Here is a 7,500-nt window from a genome sequence, read left to right as displayed (position 1 = left end):
GGGCGGGAGCGACACACCACCGCTCGGCCTCGGGCACCTGAGAGACAGCCCGGGGCGCTCCAGGAGCACCGCAAAGGCCCAGGCGGAGCCAGCGCTCGTGCAATACCCGAGAGGGCAGCACGGCGGGCCAGCGGGACAGCACCCCCACCGCCGCGGAGGGGGGCGGCCCACGAGGCGACGACCACAAGAGGCGAAAGCGAGGGGTGCCTGCTGCGTCAGAGGACCCCCGCCGACCCACGCCGGACGCCACGAGGCAGGCGGCGGGGTCGGGACAGCGAGGTCGGGCCGGGTTCCGCACCCCAGTGCCTCCCAACGCACCGCCCACAGGCGGGGATGGGAGACGGGGGAAACCCCGCGGGCGGGACGAGAAGAACGGGTCTCATTCACCACGAATGCCCGCCCCTCGCCCGTCGCGGCTCGGTCCCGGCCCGGGAGAGCGTGACATCACCACATCGATCAGGGAAAGCATCCCCGGAGCAGGGTCGGCCGGCCAGCCACAGCCTCCCCAGAGGCCAGCGAGCAGATCAGCCTGGCCATCCCCAGCCCCAGGACAGGGGCGGCAGACAACCCGGCAGAGACGAGGAATGCCTGACACGCACGGCACGGAGCCAGCGGGAGTGGGGTTGTCACGGCCGCCCCAGGTGCCCGCAGCGGGGAGCGCACGGTGGCACGGTAAGCCCGCGCCACCTTCCCCGCCGCCCCCAGGTGGGTCAGAGACCCGGACCCAAGGCGGCACCGGGAGCTGGGACGCTCGGATGCATGAGAGACCGGGCACACGGGCCCCAGCAGGCGGCTCAAGCACGAGCAGGGCCGGCTAGCCGGGTCACCGGGAGGCCGAAGACCCGCGACGCATCCAAGAGACCCAACCTCTCCAGCGACAGGTCGCCAGAGGACAGCGTGTCAGCAATAACCCGGTGGCCCAAAATGCCGGCTCGGAGTGAAACATATACCTCCCCAGGAGACAGGAGGTCGAGTCACCGACCACGCCGCCGGCCCAGGGAACCCGCGACACGGGCATCTGTCCCCAAAATCGCCACCATCGCAGCCAGACACGGAGCACCCAGGGCCCTCTGGTCGACCCCAGGACACACGCCGGAGCAGCGCCGGGCCAGGGACGTCCTCCCGGCCACCCGTGCCACGCAGGGGCCGGCCCGAGTCTCCAGAGCGAGACTCGGAAGCGTTTTCGGCCGTCCCCTCGTACGACCGGGACACACGAGGGACCGAAGGCCGGCCAGGTGTGACCTCTCGGGCCGCACGCGCGCTCAGGGAGCGCTCTCCGACTCCCCACGGGGACTTGCAAACAACAGGTCACGGCAGAGGGACCGCTCCCCGGCACCCGGGGGACGAGGCAGGACGGTCCCCGGCTCCCCACGGGGACTTGGAGAAAAAATTCGGCCGCTGCCTCAGACGGCCAGGATGCGCGCGGGCCCGCGACCGGGCCGGGAAGGGTGTCCCCAGCCTCCCGCCCCAAGCCCGGTGGGTCCCCGCGGGTCGCGGGTCAGGCCTCGGGAGCCGCGGCGTGCTGGTCGACCAACCCCGGCAGCCCCACACCCGGCTCTGGCCCGAAAGCGCAGCGACAACCTCTCCCCACATAAGCCTGCACGCCTGAGCTCTGACTCACAAGTGACGCGCCAGAGCTCTGGCGCGACCGGGACAGCCCGGCTGACGACCGCGGTCTTTCCGGAGCTCTGCCTAGCTCACAGCGGGGACGGTCCCCTCCCTCGGCAGCTGCCACCGCAGCTCCGGAAGCCAAGGGAACGATATAAAAGCGGCCGCCAGATGGAGTCCGACAACCGTCGCGAACGTCACCAAGACAGATCCGGATGGCAGGCCGGCCCGCGGACCGCAAAACCGAAACCGTGAGTCGAGAGACGCTATCCCGAGGCCGAAAACGCAGCCCCTGTACCCCAACCCCACAGAAACGGTCCCCAAACCCTGTCTCTGCATGGACCGCGACACAGTCAGAAGACAACCCACGGCGTGTGGATGTTCGGAGAGGCATCTCGGTGGGAGAAACAACAAGCAAGGACTCGGTCGCGGGTCGTTGAGGACACAGGGAGACACAGAATGCGTAGGCTCTTCCTGAATCCAGACAGAGAAGGAGGGAGGGAGGGAGGGAGGGAGGGAGGGAGGGCGGGCGGGCGGGCGGGCAGGCAGGCAGGAAAACATAAAGAAGGAAACAGAGAAAGAAAGAAAGGAAGGAAAACCTAAAGGAGAGAAAGGAAGAAAAGAGAAGAGAAGAGAAGACAAATATCAATATAAGTACTTACATTTGTATATAGGTATAACATATAAAACTACATTAAAATAGAAAAAAATTTATATGCATACACATGAATAAACAGATAAAAATGAATAAATAAAAAATAAGGTAACATAACATAAGCAAATAGGCCAGGCGCGGTGGCTGACGCCTGTGATCCCAGCACTTTCAGAGGCTGGGGGAGAGAGAGAGAAAAAAAAATGAAAGAAAGAAAGAAAGAAAGAAAGAAAGAAAGAAAGAGAGAGAGAGAAAGAGAGAGAGAAAGAAAGAAAGACAGAAAGAAAGAAGAAAGAGAGAGAGAGAGGGAGAAAGACAGCGAGAAAGAAAGGCGAGAGAAGAAAGAAAAAAAAAAGAAAGAGGAAAGACAGGAAGAAAGACAAAGCAAGAAAGCAAGATAACAAGACAGCAAGAAAGCACGACAGAAAGAGAGAAAGAGACAGAAAGAAAAAGCAAGAAAGCAGCAGAGAGAGAGAGAGAGAGAGAGCGCGCGAGCGCGAGCGAGCGAGCGAGCAATCGAGAGAGAGAGAGAGAGAGAGAGAGAGAGAGAGAGAGAGGAGGAGGAGGCGGCGAGGCGAGGCGAGGCGAGGCGAGGCGAGGCGAGGCGAGGCGAATCTACCTGCTTTCACTACATGTGGGGAGAATCAGGAAAGCCCCCACTAACAACAAGGCCTGAAGTGGAGCTGCCATCTCTGAAATCCGAGCAGAAGAGTCCACACGGGTTAAAGACACGAAGAAAGTCAGGGAAACAACTGCTCAAAGAGAAGAACAATCTGGCCCAGCCAGGGTCTGTCTCCTGAAGTTGTGTGGGCAACGAGGGAGTGGGACGGAGGGAGGGAGTGGGACGGAGGGAGGGAGGGAGGGAGGGCCTCCGAGGCTCGTGTCAAACAATAAATGATAATAAAATAAAAGGAAGTTAAAAAAAAAAATTGCGCATCATTCGTAGCATCACTGACGCCTCGAAAGGCGAGAGGCATGTGTTTATGTCACTGTGGGACTGTTTTCTTTTTTCTTTTTTTTTCTTCTTCCCTCTTTTCCCGGAAACTCACTTTTTAATTATTTCATTTTCCTTTTCTTTTTTTTTTTTAATTTTTAATTTTACTTTCATTTTTACTTTTATTTTTAATTGTTTGAGAGGTTGTCTCCCTCTCTCGCCCAGGCTGGTGTACAGTGGCGCGATCTCGGCTCACTGCAACCTCCGCCTCCCAGGTTCAAGTGATTCTCCTGCCTCAGCTCGGCCTCCCGAGTAGCTGAGATTACAGACGCGCACGACCATGCCCGGCTAATTTTTGGTATTTTGACTAGAGACGGACGGGGTTTCACCATACTGGCCCTGCTGGTCTGACCACCTCGTGATCCAGCGATCCACCACCCTCGGCGTCCCAAAGTGCTGGGATGACAGGCTTGAGCCACCGCGCCGGGCCTAGTTATTCCTTTTATTTTATTTCAAATTTTTAATTGTACGTATGCATGTATGCATGTATGTATGTATGTATGCATGCATGCATGCATGTATCTATCCTTTTTTTTTTTTTTTTTTGAGACGGACAGAGAGAGACAGTGAGAAACAGAGAGAGAGAGAGAGAGAGAGAGAGAGAGAGAGAGACAGACAGACAGAGAGAGAGAGAGAGAAACAGACGGGGGGGAAGAGAGAGAGAGAGAGAGAGAGAGAGAGAGAGAGAGAGACCAACAGACAGAAGGACAGGCAGAGAAAGAGAGTAAGACAGAAGACAGACACAGGGACACAGGGAGAGAGACAAGCGGGGGGGGGGGAGAGAGAGAGAGAGAGAGAGAGAGAGCTCCCAGACATCACGAAGCCGTTTCAATGACATATTCTCTCTGGTCTTTGTCTGGGGATATTCAGTTTTTCACCGTAGGCCTCAAGGGCTCCCAGATGTCCCTTTGGAATCTCTACAAAGAGAGTGTCTCCAACCTGCCTAATCAAAAGAAAGGTGTAACTCTTTAGGATGAGTCCACACATCGCAAAGCAGTTTCTCAAATACATTCTTTCTATTTTTCATCTGGGAATATTCGGTGATTCACCATAGGCCTAAAGGGACTCCCAAAAATCCATTCAGAGAGACTGCCCAAAAAAAGTGTTTCTAACCTGATGAATCCAAAGAATGGTGTATCGCTAAGAGATCAATCTACGCATCACAAATCAATGTGACAGATAGCCTCTCTCTGGTTTTAATCTGTGGATAGTCTGTTTTCCAACGTAGGCCTCAATGGGTTTCCAAATGTCCCCTCACAGATTCTACGGAAAGCGTGTTTCCAACCTCCTGGTTCAAAAGAATTATCCGTTCGAGGTGAATCCACACGTCAAAAAGCAGTTTCACCAGCAGCAGTTTTTCTCCTTTTCCTCTGGGGATGTTCACTTTCACCAGGAGCCACAAAGGGCTCCCAAATGTCCCTTCGAAGATTCTGCAAAGAACTGCTTCCAATCGGCCGCGTGCAGCGGCTCACGCCTGTCATCCCAGCATTTTGGGAGGCAGAGGCGGGTGGATCACCTGAGGTCAGGAGTTCGAGACCAGCCTGGCCAAAACGGTGAAACCCCATCTCTACCAAGAACACAAAAAATTTGCCGGGCTTGGTAGCGGGTGCCTGTAATCCCAACTACTTGGGAGGCTGAGGCAGGAGAATCCCTTCAACTGGAAGGCAGAGGTTGCAGTGAGCCGAGATGGTGTCACTGCACTCCAGCCTGGGGGACAGAGTGAGAGTCTGTCTTAAAAAAAATAAAAATATTAAGAAAAAAATACTACTACAACAACAACAACAACAACAACAACAACAACAACAACAACAGCAACAACAACAAAATGCTTCCAATCTGCTGAATCAACAGAAAGGTTTAACTCAGTAAGAGGAATCTACACATCGCTAAAAAGCAGTTTTACAGATAGCTTCTTGTTAGTTTTTATCTACAGTTTCCTGGTTTTCACCCTAGGCCTCGAATAGCTCCCAAATGTCCTTTTGCAGATTCTACAAAAGGGCCGCTTCCAACCTGGTATATCAAAAGAAAGGTTTCACTCTGTGAGATGAATCCACACACGACAAAGCAGTTTCAGAGACAGCTTCTTTCTAGTTTTTATTTGGGGATATTCGGTTTTTCACACTAGGCCTCAGTGGGCTCCCAAAGGTATACTCGCGGATTCTACAGAAAGAGTGCTTCAAACCTCCTCAATCAAAAATTAGTTGTAATTCGGTGCCATGAATCCACACATCACAAAGCAGTATCATAGAGAGCTTCTTTCTATTTCTCTGGTGGGGATACTCGGTTTTTCACAACAGGCCCCAATGGGCTCCCAAATGTCCATTCTGCTTCCAAACTGCTGAATCCAAAGGCAGTTTTAACTCGGTATGATGAATCCACACGTCACAAAGCTGTTTCATGAAGACCTTCTCTCTCGTTTTTATCTGAAAACATAAGATTTTTTCACCATACGACACAAGGGTCTCCGAAATGTACACAGAGAGATTCAACCAAAAAACCCTTCCAACCTGCTGAGTAAAAAGAAAGGTTTAACTCTGCGAGACGAATACACACACGACAAAAGCAGTTTCACAGAGAAAGGTGTTTTTTTTGTTTGTTTGTTTGCTTGCTTGCTTGCTTGCTTGCTTGCTTGCTTGCTTTTTGGTTTGTTTTCTTGGTTTTTTTTTTTTTTTTTTTGGAGACGCACTTCCGCTCTTGTTGCTCAGACTGGAGCGCAATGGCGCCATCTCGCCTCACTGCGACCTCCGCCTCCCAGGTTCAAGCAATTCTCCTGCCTCCGTTTCCCTTCCCGAGTAGCTGGGATTACAGGCATGTGCCACCACGCCCGGCTAATTTTGTATTTTCAGTAGAGACGGGGTTTCTCCATGTGGGTCAGTCTTGTCTCGAACTGCCGACCTCAGGTGATCTGCCAGCCTCGGCCTCCCAAAGTGCTGGGATGACAGGCGTGAGCCACCGCGCCCGTACAATTGTATTGTATCGTATTGTATTGTATTTACATTGATTGATTGATTGATTCATTGATTGATGCTGCCTGATCAAAGGTCACTCAGGCCCAGTCGTCAAAGTGGCGATTTCCTAGGCAACAAGGAAGGGGGGAGCTTGGAGGTGGGGGCGGGGGCGGTGGAGAAGACACAGTTGCCCCAGGCTGTGCGCAGGCGGCCTGAGCTTCCTTCCTCTGTTGAGGCCTCCATTTTCAGAGTAACAGTGGCCGCTAGGTGATGCCCGACGTCTGCCAATGAGACTGTCAGCCCGGAATGAATTGGGATCGCCTGGAGGGTGAGGCGGGAGGGGGAAGGATGGAGGCCCCCACAGCACAGTGGGTCACCGCGCCCTTCCAGGCGATCCCCACAACTAATCGACCAGGGCCCCTGGGGGCACACAGCCTAAGACCCCAGCCATCGGATCATCTGGAACTTCTGTCCGAAGACGAGAGACGAGAGACCGACTGGAAATTCTCTCGGTCAAGGTCCAAACCTAAAAGAATCACTGACACAGACACCAGGACTAACTAAGACAATTTGTAAAAGTTTCCGTGTTTTGGGTGAATCCGCGTATTTCTGGATCACAAAATTACTGATTTTGAACATTGCGGTTTTTCTACTCCTTACGTGTACGGTCCTGTGATAGACAGACCAGGGGACTCCTCAGCTCAGAGTCCATGAGGCCAGAAGCTGACATCCTAAATTTCTATGTAGAATGAATTTCAGCAAGCCAGCCAAACACTCTGCCGTAAAACTGTCCGGAAGACAAGCGGTGGTGTTTCGGGGGCGGACTGGGGGGGGAGGGGGGGGGGAGCCGGGTGCGGTACGCTCACGCCTGTCATCCCCGCACTTTGGGAGGCCGAGGGCAGGCGGATCCCTCGAGATGGTGGCCATTGCACTCCAGCGTGGGCAACAAGAGCGAAAACTCCGTCCAAAACAAGAACAACAACAGAAACGTTAAGTGCCGTCTGCTGTTATTTTTGCTTCCCACCCCGAGAAGAACAGAATACAGCTGTTGTCTCCCTGCCCGCCTGCCTGCCTGCCTGCCTGCCTGCCTGCCTGTCTGCGTGCCTGTCTGTCTGTCTGTCTGTCTGTCTGTCTGTCTGTCTGTGACAGGGTCTCGCTCTGTCTTTCGCCCAGACTGGAGTGCAGTGACACCATTGTGGCTCACTGCAGCCTCAACTTCCCCGGGGTTAGGGGATTCTTCTAAGGGATCCTACGGCCTCGGCCTCCCAAAGTGTTGGGGTTACAGGCGTGAGCCATCA

The sequence above is a fragment of the Macaca fascicularis genome, chromosome 10 (assembly GCF_037993035.2).
Source record: "Macaca fascicularis isolate 582-1 chromosome 10, T2T-MFA8v1.1".
Taxonomy (NCBI): Eukaryota; Metazoa; Chordata; class Mammalia; order Primates; family Cercopithecidae; genus Macaca; species Macaca fascicularis.
This window is presented reverse-complemented; position numbering follows the sequence as displayed.